This window comes from Somniosus microcephalus, chromosome 2 (genome assembly GCF_052327205.1).
Source record: "Somniosus microcephalus isolate GS21.2 chromosome 2, FLI_Smic_1.0, whole genome shotgun sequence".
Taxonomy (NCBI): domain Eukaryota; kingdom Metazoa; phylum Chordata; class Chondrichthyes; order Squaliformes; family Somniosidae; genus Somniosus; species Somniosus microcephalus.
This window is the reverse complement of record NC_140988.1, coordinates 193010732-193031956: the sequence shown is the minus strand read 5'-3', so window position 1 is coordinate 193031956 and position 21225 is coordinate 193010732.

Below are 21225 nucleotides of genomic sequence, written 5' to 3'. Positions count from 1 at the left end.
CACACGAGGTACGAATTAGAGTACCTGAAGTGCCTAGTTGCAGAGGCCAAGAGCAATGAGATGAGGGTGCGGGAGGAAAACACCCGCCTCATACAAGAAGTAAAAGAGCAGGAGGAAAAGGTTACGGAGGTAAAGGCAGCGTATAAGCTGGCCTGCGACCAAGGGTTTGAGGAAGCAGATCATGGCCGCTGTAGGGAAGAGATAGAAAGCTTGAATATGGCTTTAAAGAGGACAAATGGGATGATATGTCTTATCAGCCCGAAGACAAGTCGGTCGGACTTTACCGGCAACCCAAATAGGACCGTTCCACAGGCAACACCCAGAACAAGGTTTGTAAGAATTTGCAATAATTTACAGTTCTGAAGATTAATTTTTTTGATTAAAGAATCCCTGGGCGTTGTGCTTTTAAATTTCCAGGGATAAAAATGGCTGTCATACCATATGGCCGAAGACAAAGTGGCTTGGAAAGCAGCTTTCTGTGTCTGGAAGTAAGGTTCAATGGAGACAAAATGTTACTACAGGACAATGCTTTGTTTACAAAGCCATTGAATGCTATTAGCATTTGTTTGAATATCGAGTGGATACATCTAAACTGCAGAAGAGACTTTTGTACCTTGAATGGGAACTGTTTAAGAACTGAATGGACCTAAATCACTTAGCGTTCTGGACAATAGAGCAGTTGTATTTCCCTTTTGTTTCAGCCCAGGGAGCTCCGGAAGACACATTAACCCAGTCCAACCACTCTGAGTTAGCCAATCACAGCTTTCTCTTGTGTATTGGACCCTTTGGGCGGGGAATTTTGCACACAGCCCTTGCAGGGCAGAATGGCAGGACCTCACCAGGTATAAAAGATAGCTGCTGAGAAGCTATCTCTCTCTCTTTTTACTTCGCTGGACCACAGGTGAGCAGGGTGTTCTGACTCCTCGGCAAGGCAACCTAGCAGGAGTTAGGGGGTGGTGATTTGAGGGTAATTGCTAAGATTGTTTAAGTAACATTGGAGCCATTTTATCCCTCGTTTTCACCGTCTGCAACCCCCTGTTAAATAGTTTTACTGTAATTACTGTGTTCATGTGGTATAGTTTATTCTTTTGATTGTAGTTTATTTAGGTAATAAAACTTGATTTTTTCTCTCATCCAATCCACTTGTCCGTTATAATATCATTAATTATAAGTTCCTCCACTCAGAACTGAAGGAGGGGTAGCGATTCGAAACCGCTGTTTGTAAATTGGTTTAGAGTGCAGCAGCAAAAGGCTACTGACCAGGTGAATTACCGTAAATCAGGTAAAAGGTTAGAATTGGTCAGAGCTCAGAGACAAAGGCTGCTGGCCAGGTAAATTACCATAAACCAGCAAATAGATGCCCCCCTTACAAATGGCGAGCCAGGTAGGAGTGGAGGCAGTTTTTGATTTAATAAGTGGTCTGGATCTGGAGAAAGCATCAGCTATAGTTTCTCTCGTTTTCAGTATGTGGGTAGCCTTGCGGATGTTAGCAGCAGCGTGTAGGCTGACCTATCAGGGTATAGGTGGCTGGGTTAAGGAGGGTTTGAAGAGGGTGCAGGAGGAGGTTAAAGATGCCAAGAATCGGGAGTCCCAGCTTGAAAAATGCCAGGCGGAGGTAGAACGGCTCATAGAGGTGTATGAGGCCAGAGCTAGTGGAATGAGGGTGCGGGAAGAGAATGCACGCCTCACACTAGAGATCACGAAATGCCAGGCTTTTATAGAGCGCCTTGTGCAGGAAGTCACAGAGGCGAGGGACTGGGAGATGAGGCTACAGGAGGAAATCGCACACCTCACCCAAGAAGCTAGCGAGGGAAAAAGGAACAAGATAGAATTCCTAAGGTATCAAATCATAGAAGCAAAGCGGAGCGAGATGAGACTGCGGGAAGAGAATGCCCGCCTCACCTCAGAAGTGACAGAGCAGGAGGAGAAGTTTAGGGAAGTAAAGGCAGCTTATAAGCTGGCCTGCGCCCTAAGGTTTGAGGAAGCAGATCATGGCCCCTGTAGGGCAGAGATAGAAAGCCTTAACATGGCTTTAAATGCATCAAAGGGGATGATTTGTCTGACCAGCCCGAAGGCAGGTCAGCTGGATTTTACTGGCAGCCCAAGTAGAACCATCCCACAGGCAGCACCCAGAACGGTGCTGGATTGGGAATTAGAGACCCCAAGACCGCAGCCCATAGCTCCGAGTCTTGAGGAGCTCTGGCAGCGAGGAGGGGTGGACAATGGGATGGTAGGAGAACACCAGCAGGTCCCGCTAGGCAGGCAGGGACCAGGACCAGTGTACCCCCTCCAACAACGGAGGTACGGTCCGTCCGTGAGGAATGAGCCTGAGAATAGGAATCCTCAGCCCACAGCAAGTTCGAGTTCACAGGCAAGCACTGTGGCTTGTGTGGGGGGAGGAGCCATTCATGTTCAGAGTAAGCTGTTTAAGCCAGGGAACAGGGAAGGAGAGTTCTGGGACCCCTGTAGAGCAGGTCCAGTAGCAGAAATCCGGGACAAGGGAGGCACACAGGGGATAGTTTTGGCCCCAGATGAAAGGCAGGTCCAAAATTCCCCATTTAAAGCCACCTGGGTGAGGGAACATGAGTTTGCTGTCCATGCACGTTCAAGTTCACAGCCTGTAAAAACAGGCACTGTGACTTGGTTTCAGGGAAAAGTTGTCCAGCCCACCAATTGGAACACTTCACTACCCCAGTGGGACCCTAGTTTGGCCCAAAGTTTAAATTTGAGCAAGTTAGGTGGCTCAGAAACAGAGAAACAGCAGCCTGGGATTAGAAATCAGCAGGCTGCTGCCCATTTATTCACAGAAGATCGCTTGGAGGCTGCCCGCGCATGCGCAGTCACTGGTCTGGAGACAGGAATCCCCCAGTCTTCCGAACATCAGATTCACGCAGGTGCAGTGGCCTGTCTAAAGGGATCAGCTTCTCAGCCAGCTTCTAGAGTGGTCCCCCCCATGATGTGGGACCCTGGGGGGGCAGGGATAGCAATTCCTCTTGCAGGAGACATAGGGAGGGAGCTAACACCAGGTTTTAAACATGGGGAGGAAAATTTCCAGCCACCAGCAGTGGGTGGTGAGAGTATACCTGCCCCCAGCACAGGAGTGGGCAGGGAAGAGCAGACAAACCCAGAGAGAGATTTGCACCAGCAGGCTGCCAGGTATATTATACAGTGCGGGCTATTTGGACATGGGGGAGAAGGTTCCCAGCCAGCTGGGGCTGTGACCCAAGCTCAGAGTCCGCCAGCCAAAGTTTCCCCCATAGAGATGCCCCTCAGAAGGTCTCAGCAGGCCCGCAAGCCCGAGAAAAGATGATCACCCAATTTACAGTGGAGTAAGGTGGACTCCCGAGCCAGGGAGAAGCCAAAGAACAGAGGCCCCCACTCAACAGCCATAAGCTGCAAGGGACCAGAGACAGGAGGCAGTTCAGCTTCGCTGCAGCCAGCAGCAACCTGCGACAGTGCCAGAGATTAGCCTGGCCGTCTGGAGATGAGCGGCATTTGTATAATAGCTTTGGAGTAAATATAGCGTGCTTTTAAGGTGTATTTTAAGTTTGTTGACATAACCAGTTTCAAGGTTAAGTTTAAAGAGTTTAAGTTTACATGTATTTCCAAATGTTTGTATTTTTGGTCCGAGGTCAAGGGACCCGACCATGTCTCCACCTAAGGCAGCAGGTCAGTGAGGCCTGGCTGCATGTCCTTTTAAGTTTTTGCAGGAGATTGGAAAATGAAGCAGCCATGTTCACCCAGCCTGAGCTGGGCATCGAATGAAGATACGGATACGGAATGTTAGGGATCACCTCGCCACTGGACGAATCCAGGAGACCCCGCAGCGATCTTCAGGAAAAACCGGACAGGGTCCGGAGGAACTTGCCTACTCCTCCTACGGGGAGGAGATGGCCCCAGCTGGGTGGGGCACGGCCGCCAACCCAGCATCATCCTGACCGAAGTTCACTTGCAGGAGACCTCGCTGTTGAGGAGTCATGATGGGGAAGCGCGGGCACCTTGTCAGATAGGGACACGTTCCCCGGGAGTGGGTGGTGATGGCCCGGGAAAGATTGCATAAGGGAGGGGGAGACCCAAGAGTCGCGTGGGTGCGGTCGGGGGAGGGAGCAACTCACCCGGGGGCCCACGGGTAAAGAGGGCAGCACGGTGGCATAGTGGTTAGCACTGTTGCCTCACAGCGCCAGGGACCCGGGTTCGAATCCAGCCTCGGGTGACTGTCTGTGTGGAGTTTGCACATTCTCCCCGTGTTTGCGTGGGTCTCCTCCGGGTGCTCCGGTTTCCTCCCACAGTCCAAAGATGTGCGGGTTAGGTTGATTGGCTATGATAAATTGACCCTTAGTGTTAGGGGGATTAAATACGTGGGGTTATGGGGATAGGGTGGGATATGTGTTGGTATAGGGGTTACAGGGATAGGGTGGGATATGTGTCGGTGCAGGCTCGATGGGCCGAAATGGCCTCTATCTGCACTGTGGGGTTTCTGTGATTCTGAGGATAAGTGTGGCTGGGAAGGATGAGTGGGTGGCCGGATCAGTGTGGGGCCAGGGAGAGCCACCACACAGGCACCCATCATTTTCTGCAGCCAGTCGAGGGAAGACGGGAGGGGGAGGGACTGGGAGTCACGATCCCATGCACCCCGGTCTCGGTCTGTGCTAAGGTATATTTTAAATGTGAGGAGTACCCCGCCTCCACAAAAGGACAAGGGAACGGCTCGGGGCTGGCGGAGCAGGCTGGTCTGTAAATCCATTCTGCCTGTTTTAAAGTTTAAGACAATCAACACGGGGGTGGAAGGTACATTACTGCCTGGGTGGGAGGAGTAATACCCACTCGAATTTTGCGACCCATCATCGGCACGTGATGATCGGGGTTTACTTAAGCATGTTATTTCAAATGTTTAATGATTTTTTGTATTTTGTGTTGCAGCCCCAAGTTGAGCAGAGGCGTAGGATCCTCTCCGTGCTTGGGACCATTTTGTGACAACTCCAAGTTGCGCAGAGGCGTAGGACCCTCTCCATGCTTGGGATCATTTTGATTACATTGTGTAACTAAGATTGCAACATTTTGTAATAAGTTATGATGTAAAAAAGGTGATTGTAAATTTGGTTTACATTGTATAATTTTACAAGTGTGTAGGGGTATGAGACCCCTTATTGAAACCTGAAGTATCTGTAAGATGCCTACCGTACCATGGTTTTTTTTCTTGAATTTAAGGGGAATAGACGGGATGGGGATCAGCGGCAGATAGCTATTAGGTAAATACAGGGGATGATTGTTTGTGAGGGGTCAGAAATTATTGCTCATTTCTTCAAGAGGATACTACAAGCAAGCTGGAAGTATCCAAGGGCGGACTGTAAGAATTCGCAATAATTTACAGTTCTGAAGATTTATTTTTTTGATTAAAGAATCCCTGGGCGTTGTGCTTTTAAATTTCCAGGGAAAAAATGGCTGTCACACCACATGGCCGAAGACAAAGGGGCTTGGAAAGCAGCTTTCTGTGTCTGGAAGTAAGGTTCAATGGAGACAAAACGTTACCACAGGACAATGCTTTGTATACAAAGCAATTGAATGCTATTAGCATTTGTTTGTATATCGAGTGGATACATCTAAACTGCAGAAGAGACTTTTGTATCTTGAATGGGATCCGTTTAAGAACTGAATGGGTCGAAATCACCTAGCATTCTGGACAATAGAGCAGTTGTATTTCCCTTTTGTTTCAGCCCAGGGAGCTCCGGAGACACATTAACCCAGTCCAACCACTCTGAGTTAGCCAATCACAGCTTTCTCTTGTGTATTGGACCCTTTGGGCGGGGAATTTTGCACACAGCCCTTGCAGGGCAGAACGGCAGGACCTCACCAGGTATAAAAGATAGCTGCTGAGAAGCTATCTCTCTCTCTTTTTACGTCGCTGGACCACAGGTGAGCAGGGTGTTCTGACTCCTCGGCAAGGCAACCTAGCAGGAGTTAGGGGGTGGTGATTTGAGGGTAATTGCTAAGATTGTTTAAGTAACATTGGAGCCATTTTATCCCTCATTTTCGCCATCTGCAACCCCCTGTTAAATAGTTTTACTGTAATTACTGTGTTCGTGTGGTATAGTTTATTGTTTTGATTGTAGTTTATTTAGGTAATAAAACTTGATTTTTTCTCTCATCCAAACCACTTGTCCGTTTTAATATCATTAATTATAAGTTCCTCCACTCAGAACTGAAGGAGGGGTAGCGATTCGAAACCACTGTTTGTAAATTGGTTTAGAGTGCAGCAGCAAAAGGCTACTGACCAGGTGAATTACCGTAAACCAGGTAAAAGGTTGGAATTGGTCAGAGCTCAGAGGCAAAGGCTGCTGGCCAGGTAAATTACCATAAACCAGCAAATGGATGCCCCCCTTACAGGTTGGTTAGGGAATCAGATGTCCCACGACCGCCACCCACAGCTCCGAGAAACATGAGGGGTATCGAGACACCCCAACCCAAGGGAAAAGTCCATGAGGTTAAACCTGGGAGCCAGAGTAAGAAAGAGTGGCACCAGGAGGGGTACCGTCCCTCTCAGGCTAAGTTAAATTGTTATGGGTGCGGGAAAGATGGTCACTGGAGAAAAGACTGTAAGAATTCCTGGAAGGATAACAAGGGAGAGGATCCCACAGCCCAAAAGGCAGGACCAGATATCCCTCCCGCTGTGATCGAGTCATTTTTACAGTCCCTATGGTCTCTTCAGACTGGCCAGGGGAGAATAGCAGCCACCACCGGTGCTTTGACCCTGTCTGCCCCATCCCACTCCCAGCAATGACTAGAGCCAGCACAGCCTGTCGACCTGTGTCCCCATGAAAATGCTGAGGGGAGCAGGCACTATGTTAAAATGGGGGTGAAGACGGTGCAGGGGAGATATTCGGTGCACACTGGAGCTTCTAGCATGGTGGTCCACTCGGAAGACCTGACCAATACACCCCGGTCTAACAAGGTCCCATTTAGCTTAATGGGACCCACAGGGAAATGGGCAACTGGGATTGAACCTGAGGTCAGAAATCCTCAGCCCGCAGTGGTTACAAGCTCACAGGCTGCACAGGCAGGCGCTGTGGCTTGTGTTAGGGGAGGAGCCATTCACGACCAGTGTAAGTTGTTTAAGTAGGGGGACAGGGAAGGAGAGTTCTGGGACCCCTGTAGAGCAGACCCGGTAGCAGTAATCCGGGACAAGAGAGGCACACAGGGGATAGTTTTGACCCCGGACTAAAATCGGGTCCAAGCCCAAGATTCCGCCTTTAAGGCCGCCATGGTAAGGGAAAAGGTGCTAGAACAGGGTTACTGGCAGGCTGCCAGTTATAATAAACAATGCAAGTTGTTTAAGCTGGAGGCAGGGAAACAGGCAGCTGGGATTTTACCTGCTTGTGCGTGAGAGGAGAAGGTCCCCAGCAATTGGCCCGAGCGATTCCCACTCTCTTATGGGACTCTGGGGAGGAGCCTGAACCAGGCTTTAGACCTGAAGGGGAAGACTCTCAGCCATCGACAGCTGGTGGCAAGGGATTGCCTGTCCCCAGCCCAGGTTTGGGAAGGGAGGGACCCGAGGGAGAAGGTCCACAGCCAGCAAGGACTGTGACCTGAGCTAAGGGTCTGCTTGCCAGGATAGCCCCACCAGTGACACTTCCTAGTAGGTCTCTTCGGGTACTGCAGCCCAAGAAAGTATGGTCACCCACTTTCCAGTGGAATAGGGCGGCCTCCTGAGTCAGGGAGAAGCCAAAAGACAGAAGTCCCCAACCAGCAGCCATAAGCTGCGAGGGACCAGTAGTTGGAATCAGTCCAGCTTCGCCGCCGGGTGCAGCCTGTAACAGTTCAAACAGGGATTAGGCTGGCCGCCCGGAGATGGGCTGCGCTTGTATATAGCTTTGTTTAAGTAATATGTATAGAGAATTAAGTTAGAATGTGTTAATTTTAATCTGATATTGCAATTCGGTAGTGTTAATTATTAGAGTACAAGTTTTAAGTATGGTACCGTTCCAGAATGTTGTCTATGTGAGCCGAGGTCGCGGGACCCGATCACATTCCCCCGAGTCAAGGAACCTGGCTAGATGTTTTTTTTAAAGTCTTTTTCAGAGTTTCGGGAGGTGCAGAGGACCATCGTGTCTTTGAATGCTCGGGGAAGGGAGCACCCCTAGCCCACGAAGGGAGGGGTCTGCAGGAGGTAGATGCCCACAGCAATTAAACTGTTATTGGATATTTTGTATTATGTACTGGTTCCAACTCCAAAGGAAATAATGTGTGAGTTTAGTTACTAACTGTGAGATTGTACTACTTGTTTAGAATTAATTGAACAAATTGCATATGCCTATGAATTGTTGTGTCCATAGATTGTGAAAGTTTGAAATACATTTATGGCTGATGAATGGTGGCATTTATTAAAGTGTCAGGCAATTGCATTATCAAAAAAAAGGAAGCTCGTTTTCTTCCGATTGTATTTTTAACAAATATGTTTTGGCTTGGCTCTTTTAAAAAAAAAAGAAAAAAAAAGAGAAGCTTGTTTTCTTCCGTTTGTATTTTTAACAGATATGTTTTGGCTTGGTGGTAATCCCATTAAAGATGTTGTATCATGTTAATGTCACAAGTGGTGCAGAGGTATTGGTCCCTCCATGCTTGAATTATTGTAAATACTCAGTGGTGCAGGGGTATTGGACGCCCTCCATGATTGAATTATTGTAACTAATCATGTTTTTCTATCGATAGATGCCTACCGTGTACTACGGTTCTCTCTGGTTAGGGGAGATGGAGGTGTCGGGGGATCAGAGATAGATATAGATAAGTATGAGGGAAGGTTGTTTATGGGGGGTCAGAAATTATTGCTCACCTTTAAAAAGGATACCACAAGCAAGTTTTAGTATCCGATGGGGGACTGTAAGGTTCGCAAGAATTTCAGAAAATTTCTACAGCCCCCGAAGACTATTTTTGATTAAAGAAAACCTGGGTGGAATATACCTTAAAAACCCAGGGCTTCAAAAATGGCTGTCAGGCCTCATGGCAGAAGACAAAGACAGCCTCTCCCATCGCTGGCTGACAAAGGATTTGAAAAAAAACACCAGCCTGTGCGAATATGCATGAAGTACTTGAAACTGTCAATCAACTGCAGTTTAGGAAGTTTCACTCACAGGACAAAGGGTTGTTTGTTTATAAGCCCTCTACAATGTTGACTCAAGGGCTTAAGTACTTAAAGCTGTCAATCAGTTGCGGTTGGGCGGTGACCGCACAAGAATGGATTGTTTACAAACCACTTGAGTGCTGTTGACTGAACACTTAGGGTTTCAGTGGGACATTTCAAACTGATCACAAACCAGTTAAAATGAATGGGTAACACATGCAAACACATTACAGTCAATGGGGACAGGTCGGTCCCTTTTCTATAGCCCAGGTGCATCCAGTTTTGGGCGTGAAGACAACAGCTCCCAATGGGGTATAAAGATAGCCCCTCAGGAAGCCATTCTCTCTCTCTGCCGCCTTGCTTCCAATGCCCTGCCTACAGCTCAACAGCCTGCCCAAAGAAGTGGAATACCAGCAGTTACTTTTGAATTACTGGGGTATCTCTACTTCGGGGCAGTGAAGAATCCAAGACAGAGCGCAGGGGCACGGAGCAGGCGTTTACTGGTGAGCATAAAACTTTCTGGCCCTTTACAAGGCAACCTAGATAGTTATTAGGGGTGGGAATTAAAGGTGGATTTTGTTAAATTGTGATTTTAGTCAATTTTCCCTTGATGTGTCCATTTCTCCTCCCCTATTAAGTAAAAGTGTGCTGTATTAAGTAAAGGTGTGCTGTATTAAGCAAAGGTGTGCTGTATTAAGCAAAAGTGTGCTTTATTAAGCAAAGGTGTGTTGTATTAAGCAAAGGTGCGCTGTATTAAGCAAAGGTGTGCTGTATTAAGCAAAGGTGTGCTGTATTAAGTAAAAGAGTGCTGTATTCATCATTATTTTCAATTTATTCTTATTTTCCATAAATACTGGTCTTCTTTGCACCCAACCACGAGTCTCATTTTGTCTACATCGCTACTGAAATAAGTCCGGCGGTCAGAACCAGAAAAGGGGAGTGATTCGAAACCGCACGGGGCTCTGGAGCAGCTCAGATACTTCTGACTGGCCAGAGACAATAACCCCATTACACCAAAAACACCCCCCCCCCTTTTCTACAAACCTTCCCCAGAAACAGACCCAGTGATCCAGGAAACTAAAGCCCTCGCTCCTTACCAGTGGCTGTAAATGTCACCACCACCCTCAATCTTTTTGCTACAGGATCCTTCCAGGGCTCATCAGCAGACATCAGCGGTATCTCCCAGTCGGCCACACACACTTGCATCACGTAAGTTACCGGTGCCCTCTTTGCAAAGTCGCACAATTACATTCACTTCTCCACGGATGAAGCAAGTGTAACCGTGTATGCAGTTGGCTTTGCAAATATGGCAGGCTTACCAAGAGTGCAGGACATCGTAGACTGCACACATGTGGCCATTAAGGCATCCCATCAAATCCCAGCTGTATTTGTCAACCGCTAGGGCTTCCACTCCCTTAACGTCCAGCTGGTGTGTAACTACAGGAAGAGCATTATGCATGTTTGCGCCAAGTTCCCTAGCAGTTGCCATGACTCGTTCATCCTGCGGCAGCCTACTGTGCCTCAGCTCTTCAATCCGCCCACCCAACTTTCTGGATGGCTACTTGTAGACAAGGGCTATCACCTGAAGACGGGGCTAATGGCCCCGTTCAGGAGGAAATCAAATGAAGCTGAGGAGCGCTACAATGCCAGCCACATTTCCACCAGAGCCATCATTGAGGAAACAATTGGCTTCCTCAAAATGTGATTCAGATGCCTCAACAGATCAGGTGGAGCCCTACAGTACTCACTAGCTAGGGTCTCTAGAATTATCATGGTCTGCTGTACAGTGCACAACATTGCACAGCAGCATGGCTTACCGGTGCCTGAGGAACAAGTGGCTCAGCGCACAGCCTCCTCATCTTCAAAGGAGGAGCAGGAAGGATGAAAATCTTGCAGAGGCGGATGTGCTAGTTCCACTATCATGCGAGCCCATTGCTGGCCATGATGCAAGGGATGCACTAATCCATGCCAGATTCACTTAAGTTTATGAAGCAAACACATGTGGCTGCCACCTTCTCAACACACCATACACCATCTGTACAATAAACTGTGGGTTCCTATCACTCTCACCACCAACATTACAGATGAAAGGCGCCGTGACACCTCACTGTGACACTTCCATTTCCAGACACATAGGCCAACTCTTTGAATGTTTGCAATCACATTACTTTATTACAATTGAAATGACGATGATAATCTTAAATTTGTATTACATCAAAACACCCAGGTGACTATCCTTGTGACTATTTGCATGCTAACTTTCTCTTCTGCGTGCTTCCACGTGGTGCTTCCCCTGTGGCTTCAGCAGATGTGGAGGCACCTTGCTCACTTTCATGCTGCTCCTGCTTCGACACCTTTGGCGGACGTCCTCTGGGTTTGCGAGCCTGGAAGGGCTCAGCAACAGTCTGCTCCTCCTGCGGCTGTGCAGGGGCTGAGATGGCCATCTTAGTTGGGTGAGGAATCTGGGGCTCTGACTGAGGGCTCCGCAGTGGCATGGGAGTGTGAGCACTTGGAGAGGAGCCCACACTTCCCTGTTGTTGACCACCAACATCCCTCTCATGGGTCACCTGCACTTCACTGCTAGCAAGTAGCTGGAGAGCACCTTGCTACACATCAGTGGGGCCATGAGGACCTGTCTCTGTACTGACAGTCCTCATAATGGGGACATCCACGTGCCTCTGGTGTCTCTCCTCAATAGCTGCCCATTTATCCTCCATAGCAGACCATTTTTTAGAAGAGTCACCATGCTCTGTTGAGTCTGGCGAGTTATGTCCTCCAAGGAGGTTGCCACCCTCTTCCTATGTGGCACGTTCATGCACCATTGCCTCCAACATGGCATTGCTTATGTTTGAGATAGACTCCTCCATTCAATGACCTTCCCGCCAACATAAGGTCAGAAATGGGGATGTTCACTGATAACTGCACAATGTTCAACGCCATTCACAACTCCTCAGATAATGAAACAGTCCACGCCCGCATGCAACAAGACCTGGACGACGTTCAGGCTTGGGCTGATAAGTGGCAGGTAACATTTGCACCACAGAAGTGACAGGCAATGACTATCTCCAACAAGCGAGAGTCTAACCACCTCCCCTTGACATTCAACGGCATTACCATCACTGAATCCCCCACCATCAACATCCTGGGGGTCACCATTGACCAGAAACATAACTGGACCAGCCACTTAATTACTGTGGCAACAAGAGCAGGTCAGAGGCTAGGTGTTCTCTGGCGAGTGTCTCACCTCCTGACTCCCCAAAGCCTTTCCACCATCTACAAGGCACAAGTAAGGAGTGTGAAGGAATACACTCTACTTGCCTGGATGAGTGCAGCTGCAACAACACTCAAGAAGCTCGACACCATCCAGTACAAAGCAGCCCATTTGATTGGCACCCCATCCACCACCTTAAACATTCAATCCCTCCACCACCAGCGTACTGTGGCTGCAGTGTGTACCATCTACAAGATGCACTGCAGCAACTCGACAAGGCTTCTTCAGCAGCACCTCCCAAACCCGCGACCTCTTCCACCTAGAAGGACAAGGGCTGCAGGCGCATGGGAACACCACCACCTCCAAGTTCGCCTCCAAGTTATACACCATCCTGACTTAGAAGTATATCGCCGATGCTTCATCATCGTGGGTCAAAATCCTGGAACTCCCTACCTAACAGCACTGTGGGAGTAACTTCACCACACGGACTATAGCGGTTCAAGAAGACAGGTCACCACCACCTTCTCAAGGGCAACTAGGGATGGGCAATAAATGCTGGCCTTGCCAGCGACATCCAGATCCCATATGTGAATTTTTTTTAAACTCGCAGTTACCGTGGATGCAAAACCTGTCAGAGACTCCTGCAGTTGTTCCTGGAGCTCTGGCACCGCTCTCTTTCTGGATGGCCCCAGAAACACAGGTTCCACAGTTAGGAGTGCCCTGTGGCCTCTGATGAGGACTCTCCACTGCTGTCCCTGTCTCCACCATCTGCTGATACTCACTTGTGAGCTGTGATAAACCAGGTGACAACACTAATCTATCTCGCGAAGGACCCACCGAGGTGTGCGTCTCTGCGCTGGTGTTGGGTGTGCTCAATTCTGCTGACACTGTGCCATCAGAGGTTGCAGCTACCTCTGAGGAGTCTTCAGGCTCTTCCTCCTGGACAGTGGGGAGGGGGGCTCTCGATGTTCCTGTGGGGGAGTAAAGGCATGAGTTAGACATGTGATATTAACACAGCAGGCACACTGAATTGTGCAGATGATCAGAACTCAATCTGTATGAACATCAGATGCCATACCAGTCACTCATGCAATCTAAATGAGAGGGCTGCAAATCTATTCTGTCACCAGCATGCTCTACTGCGCCCATCTGACCGTCCCCTACTTCCAGATCCTCAGCACCTCCGATGATGTCGAGAGCAGCCTCCGCAGCGGTGATCAAGTGGGCAATGGAATGTGGCCCTCCTCCTGTCCTCCCCCTCTCCCTCTTATTGTAGGCTCTCTTTTCCTGCAATGAATGGACACAAGTGGAGTTTGAGTGAGAATGTTGGAATGAGTGTAGTGAATCCATAGCATAGATGCTTAGAGGGGGACAAAGATGGGGTGAGGTGCCAATACCAAGGGCCCTCCCTGTGCGTTGTTAGTTGTTGTCTTTGCATAACAGTGATAGCGAGTATGAGGGGTGCATAGTAGAATAGTGAAGTGATTCTGTACATAGAGAGAGAGAGATGGTTAAGGTTGCAAGGGATGTAAGGGTAAAGTGGGATATGCAGCAGTAGGTTGACAATGCAGAGTGCTGGTGATGAGAGGAGATGGGGAGCAGATTGAAGGTAAGTGTGATGTTATACTCACTTTTGCTGTGCGTAGCAGGTCATTGAACATTTTCCTGCACTGAACCCAGGTGCAAGCACACAAAGACCTGGCACTCACCTCCTCAGCAATTTGCAGCCAGGCTGCCTTGGTTTGCTGAGGAGGCTTCCTCCGTCCATTTGAGGGGAACAGTACCTCTTGATGCCCTCTCACTCCCTCCACAAGAGCATGGAGGGAGTCATCTTCATATCTGGGAGATGCCTTTGGTCTTGAAGCAGTCATTTTCAGATGTGCCACACCGAGAAGCAGCAGAATAGGATTGATCAAAAACAAGGCTGCATGGGCCCCTTAAATACAGCTGGCTGAGAGGCATCAGCAGAGCCCAGCAGCAGACCTGAACCCTCTGATTGGGCTGGGCAGCATGCAAGATGGGCTTAATCAGCCCACTTAAGCAAAAATCGTTATTTCAGGGCGGCTGAAACCGGCAGCTGGACCGGAATCCGCTGAACATCAAAGCCGCCTCCAACATGCCTCCACTTGGAAAATCGCGGCCACAGCATCTACATGCAGCTGAGCAGAGCTAGGAGAGTCCTGTGACCTCCAATGAGGACTCTCCACTGCTGTCGCTGTCTCCACCATCTGCTGATGCTCACTTGTGAGCTGTGATACATCAGGTGACAACACTACTCTATGTTGCGAAGGCCCTGCTGAGGTGTGCGTATCTGCGCTGGTGCTGGGTGTGCTGAGTACTGGTGACACTGCTCCCTCAGAGGCTGCGGGTTCCTCTGATGAGTTGTCCGGCTCTTCTTCCTGGACAGTGGGAAGGGGGGCTCTCGATGGTCCTGTGGGAGAGTAAAGGCATGAGTTAGACTTTTAGGTAGCAGACACATCCTTTTGTGCAGATGATACAAAGTGAATCTCTATGAACATCATATGCCATTGCAGTCAATCATGAAATCTAAATGAGAGGGATGAAACTCTATTCTGTCGCCAGCTTTGTCTAGTGCGCCTGTCTCTCCATCCCCCACTTCCAGCTCCTCGCCACCTCCAACGATCTTGTGCGCAGCCTCCTCAGCCCTTGTCAATGTCACTAAGAATGCAGTCCCTCCTCCTGTCTTTGCTCTCTCCCTCTTATTGTGGGCTATCTTTTCCTGCAAGGAGGGACACAAGTTTAGTTTCAGCGAGAGTGATGGAGTGACTATGAAGAACCCATAACATAGAAGTTTAGATGGAGGCCAAGATGGAGTGAGTTGTCAAGAGAAATCTGACTCCCTGTGTGTTGTTAGTTGTTGTCATTGCATAACAGTGAGAGCGAGTGTGAGGGGTGCATGGTAGAATGGTGAAGTGATTCAGTACAGAGAGAGAGATGGATAGGTAAGAGTGCAAGGGAAGTAAGGGTAAGGTGGGATGTGGAGTAGCAGGCTTACAAAGCAGAGTGCTGGTGATGAGAAGAGAAGGGAAGCAGATTGAAGGTACGTGTGATGTGATACTCACTTTTGCTGATCGCAGAAGATCATTAAATCATTTCTGGCACTGGATCCAGGTGCATGAACAAATGGGGCTTGCGCTGACCTCCTCAGAAATTTGCAGCCAGGCTGCCTTGGTTTGATGAGGAGGCTTCCTCTGGCCATCGGGAGGGAACAGAATCTCCCTGCGCCCTCTTACTCCCTCCACAAGAGCTTGGAGGGAGTCCTCAGTGAAAAGTTGAGCAGCCTTCGGTTTTACACCACTCATTGTGTCCTTGGCACATTCCGAGACCAGCAGAAATGAGAAATGAAAGGCTGACACTGTATGGGACCCTTAAAAACAGCTACAGCAATGACGTCATCAGAGGCCAGTAACAGACCCGATCCCAGTCATTGGACTGGCCAGCATGCACCACTGCACTTAAGGGGCCAATTAAATTAAATTTCAATTTGGGAGTGGCTGAAGCTGGTAGCGGGCCTGGAACCCGCGCACCAGGCAACCCGACTCCAACCTGCCTCCTCCATTAAATTTGCGGCCCTAGTCTCTTTTAAATTCGGAAGTGGGTGGGTTTGAAGCAGTTTGGGTTTGGATTTAAATTTTTTAGCGGGAACAATTCAGTTGTTTGCACCTCCCGTTAGCGCCTTAAGAGGGCGCCAATTGGGGCGCAAAGCAACTAGAGGCCAGGTGCGGCGATGTTTGCGCCGCTCGTGAAATTAACAAGACATTTTGCGGCGGCGCTAAACACTACCGGCACGATCTCCTGCGCCGGCAGATTGTGATGTCAGTCGAGTGCGCAACGCCCCATTAGCGCCCCGAATGGGATATTGAGTGGCGCCCCCTGCCTTACCGTCTGCCGCTAGCAACGACAGGTGGAGGGGAGTGTTTTGCTGTCAGAAAGGGACGGGGGAGCACTATTTAAAGACGACCGCTTCCTGCCTTTTTTTGCTGGTGATATTTTTGCACCACGCATTCTGTGAGAGAGAGAGAGACTTCTGGAGAGATTCAATGCTGTGTGAAGGAGTTTTGAGCACTGAGCAGCACTTTGCAGGTTCATTTTGATTTGCCCTTCCTTGCTTCACCAGCGCTCTGAGGCAGCGCCTCGCTCCTCGGCCTTGCGCCTTAAGACAGGTGTGAAGCGCCTGATTTAGCACTCCAATCACCTCCAGGGGCGATAAAAGCCAAGTTTGCTGTCGGAGGCGATAATTAGCGCCAGGCGCTAAACTTTGCGCACAGCCGATAATGGCGCCCCAAACGTGGCGATTCTGAATTTTTCCCCCTTAATGTTTTAACTTCCCACCTGCCCCAAACTCATATGTTTTTGCGGGTTAAAATTACTCAATGTCTCTATTTATCCACAAATCTATTCCGTGCCTTATACATATGTACTGTATATTTGTATGCAATACATTTTGGCCTAGAAATTCATTATAGCCACTTTTGGGGCGGTAAAGTCGGGCGGCCGCTAAAGTTTGCGCCCGGCGCAAATTCGAGGCCACTTCTCCGATATTCATTAGCTTCGCCCTAAGAGTTTGCTCGAGTGCTAAAACTGGCGATGCATGCCTCTCTTTAGGTGCTAAGCCGGAGGTGCTGAGCGAGAGCGCCGAGGCCGGGCGCAGCGCAGGTGCAGCCATTTCTTGATTGACAGCAGACACCCTGGCGCCGGCCAGCTCTTAAGGGGGAAGGGTCGACTTGGTCTGCTGCCACGCCCTGGATAGTGGAGCCCTGCAGCTAGGCCTGAACACTGCTGCTGGACCCAAATAGCACCTGAAACCATGGAGAAGGCCCGTGAACGAGCGCAGCGCTTCTAAGAGCTTGACCTGAGGGTGCTGGTTGGTGCTGTGGAGAAAAGACGCCATATTTTGTTTCCGGACAATGGCAGGAAGCCGCCGGCCCGCGTCTACCGGAGAGCCTGGAGGCATGTCGCCACCAAGGTGTCATCCAACAGCGAGGTCCCCAGGAGCGGTGTCCAATGCCGCAAAAAGCTGAATGACCTCGCCAGGATTGTAAGGGTGAGTACCCTTTCCAGTGTCCTCCTCATCCTTGCATGTGCACCTCACATTATGGGCAAAGGGACCTGAAAGCCCTAATGGCCAGCCCTCATGCAGCAGCTATGGGACACTCATGAACATCAATTGCACATTGTGCACTTAACACACTGGCCAGGCTATTCAGCCATGGGAGGCAGTGCACACAAGATCAGGGCTACAGACTGGCCAGGCTATTCGACCATGGGAGGCAGTGCACACAAGATCAGGGCTACACACTGTACCTAGAGTCCGTCCGTTCTCTTGCAGGCCAAGCTGGCCAATAATAAGAGGAGCCGGAATGCGACCGGGGGAGGCGGACCCCAGATCCAGCCGCTCACCGAGCTGCAACATCGCGTGGAGCGCATCATGGGTGCCCGGGTGATTGGCCCCGTTGCATCTGGAGATGCCGACCCTGTTCTGGGCACCAATGGTAAGGACATCACCTTTTGGACCTCTCTCGTCCCACTTGTGCATCAGATTTACATCCTTTGCCACTGTCCGACCAATGCGCTGAATGCCACCACTCATGCATCCCTCGCTGACGCCCTCTCCTCACTCTAAAGCTACTCTTGTGCCTTCCTGCTTTCAGATGGTGAGGAGGAGGTCCCTGAAGTTGCCAGTGACAGCCCCTCAGAAGAGGAGGAGGAGGAGGAGCAAGAGGAAGGCGGCCCATCAGGGGAACCCTCAGCCGCGGCAACCCATGCCAATGTAGGGGACACGTCTTCCCTGGAGGGGAGCGTGGGGGAAGTGTCGGAGGGGAGGGTAGCTCCTGGGACCAGCGGCCTGCAGAAACGCGGGAGGGGGGTGGAAGCTCAGCGGCCTTCTCCCCAGAGGGGGGAAGGGTCGGAGGGGAGCCCAATTGCTGGGCCCAGCGGCATCCAGCAATGCAGGAAGGGTCGGCCAGCTCGGCGGCTGTGGTGTATGTAACCGTTCCACCTTTAAGAGAACTATTTTAAGAGATGCACTAATTTATCTTGGCTGCTGTATACTGTAATACCGGTGGTGACCACACCGGTATATTAGTGCTGTGTAATGATTTATTGGGCAGTTCAGCCTGACCTCCGACTAGTAAAGACCTGTTGAATTTACTCTTGTGGTCTGTGTGCAGTGATTCTTATTAACAATAACTAGAACACACAGACTTAACAGTGGCGACGATGACGATCTTACCCTGTGGCAGAGTTATGTCCAAGGCAGTTTAACGGGCGTCGAGAAGAGGCATCCGCCCTCATCATCCTGCTGAGAAAAGACTCGGGTCTGAAGAGCAAGGAAGAATCCTGACACGAAGCCTTCCATCAGCAACAGGCAGTGATCATCCCTTCTATCACGGTGGTGGGTAAGCCGATCAGCGACGAGCAGCAAGTCGGCCACGTTGGCTGTGAAGTAGGGGAGGGAAAAATGGAGGATATAAGGGCGGAGAACTCGACCACAGCCGGGGAAAAGAGCCGGACAGAAGTCGGGGCCAGAGACGCTGAGACTGGGGCAGCGTAAGGCACGGGAGCCGCGGTGAATGCAAACGCAGCCGGTGTAAAAGACCGGGCTGCAAGCGGGCTGGGAGACGCAACAGCGTCGAGAGTGAGCTCGACCGCGACCGGGGAAAAAGGCCGGGCAACTACCGAGGCCGCGAGGCGCGGGATAAAATTTTAAAAAACCGCAGGGAACTCAGCCGCAGCCGGGGGAAAGGACCGGACTGCAAGAGGGGCTGGGAGGCACGATTTGAGAACCGCTGGGGAGGGCAAATGCAGCAATACGGCAATCGCCATTACAGCCAGCGGGGGAGAAAGGCAAACGCGGGAAGCCGCCATTTTCGTAGGCGGGGGAAGAAGACAAGCGCGGGAAACCGCCATTTTGAAAAAAAAATAAAAGAAAAATTTATTTTTGTTTCTCAAGAAGATTGCGAGGATGCCTAAGCGTGGTAACATCAATGATTTTGATCCCGATGTTGAAGATTGGGCCACGTATGTAGAACGCATAGAGATTTATTGTAAGGCAAATAAAATATCAGATGAAGATAAAGCACTAGCCTTACTAAACTCAATGGGTGCAAAGACATACGGGCTATTGAAGCATCTTCTATCACCAGCTAAACCGGCAGATCAGGCTTTCGCTAATATTGTTGCTGTCCTGAGAAATCATTTGAACCCCACACCGCTGATGTTAGCGGAACGATTTAAATTTTATGCGAGAACGCAACTGAAAGAGGAAAGCAACGCGGAGTATTTAATTGAACTGCGTAAGCTAGTGAAATACTGTCAGTTTGGGAAAAGACTGACAGAGGCACTGAGAGACAAATTCGTGTGTGGATTGTCGAAAGAAGGGACACAAAAGCGGCTGCTTGAAGAGAATGATCTTACACTTGATAAGGCTGTCACTATTGCAGCAGCGCATGAAGCCGCAGCGAGAGGCACTGCGGAAATGCAGCTGAAGGCAGCGGTACTCAGCGTAGATCAAATGGCTTTGGGTACAGCGAAATGTTATCGTTGTGGAAAGACAACACACGATCAGAACCAATGCTGGTTTAAAAATCAGGAATGTAGAAAATGTGGCAAGCTTGGTCACATAGCTAAAGTATGCCGGTCAGGAAAGAAGACCAGCAACAAAAAGTCACCACAGGAAAAGTGCAGAAAGGTACATAAGGTGGCTGAGAAGAATTCGGATTCAGACTCCAACAGCAAGGAACTGGGTAGTCTGAGAATTCACAATGTGAGTAAGGAAGCTGACCGACAAACTATCTGGGTCACACTTCAGATAGCAGGGGTCCAAGTGAAGATGGAATTGGACACCGGATCGGCATTGATGGTCATGAATAAGCAAGATTACAAAAGGTTATTCACACATATTCCCCTACGGGATACGGAGATAGTATTGCAGACATACACGGGGCAAAGAGTATACCCCATCGGAAAGATAAAAGTCAAGGTGGTACACAAGGTCAAAGAACACCAAGGAATGGACTTATATGTACTACCTGAGGGAGGTCCACCACTTCTGGGACGGGAGTGGATCAGGAAAATAAATATGGACTGGCACTCCCTAAAAGCAATAACGGTAGATTCCGGAAAAAAAAAGATGTCAAACCTGAACGATTGTCCAGAATATTGGATGAGGCTAAAGAGGTGTTCCAACAGGGACTGGGAACACTGAGAGGAATTACGGCAAAAATCAAGATTGCAGAACATGCAAACCCAAAATTTTTCAAAGCCAGACCGGTACCTTATGCGATACGACCTGCTGTGGAAGCTGAGCTGGAAGGGCTAGAACGTTCAGGAGTACTGTCTAAGGTGGACTGGAGTGAGTGGGCCACGCCCATTGTTCCCGTCATGAAGCGTTCATCGAGTAACAAGCCAGGGGAACCGGGGAAGGTCCTAATCTGTGGAGACTTCAAGATCACGGTTAATCCGGTGCTTCACAAGGTGCAATATCCGCTTCCGCGGATTGAGGATATCTTTGCTTCATTGTCTGGCGGGAAACACTTCACCAAGATAGACCTGGCGCAAGCGTACTTACAGATGGAAGTTGAGGAAGAGTCGCGCCAGTATCTCACAATCAACACGCACAGAGGCTTGTATCGATATAATAGACTGGTTTTTGGAGTGGCTTCGGCTCCAGCAATTTGGCAGAGGGCCATGGAGCAGGTATTACAGGGAATTCCAAGCACTCAATGTTACTTGGACGATATCCTGATTACAGGAGATGACGATGAGGAACACCTTGCAAATTTGAAACTGGTGCTCACCAGATTGAAGGAATATGGACTTCGAGTTAATTGCCAGAAATGTGAGTTCTTTCAGAAACGGATCTCGTACTGTGGTCATGTCA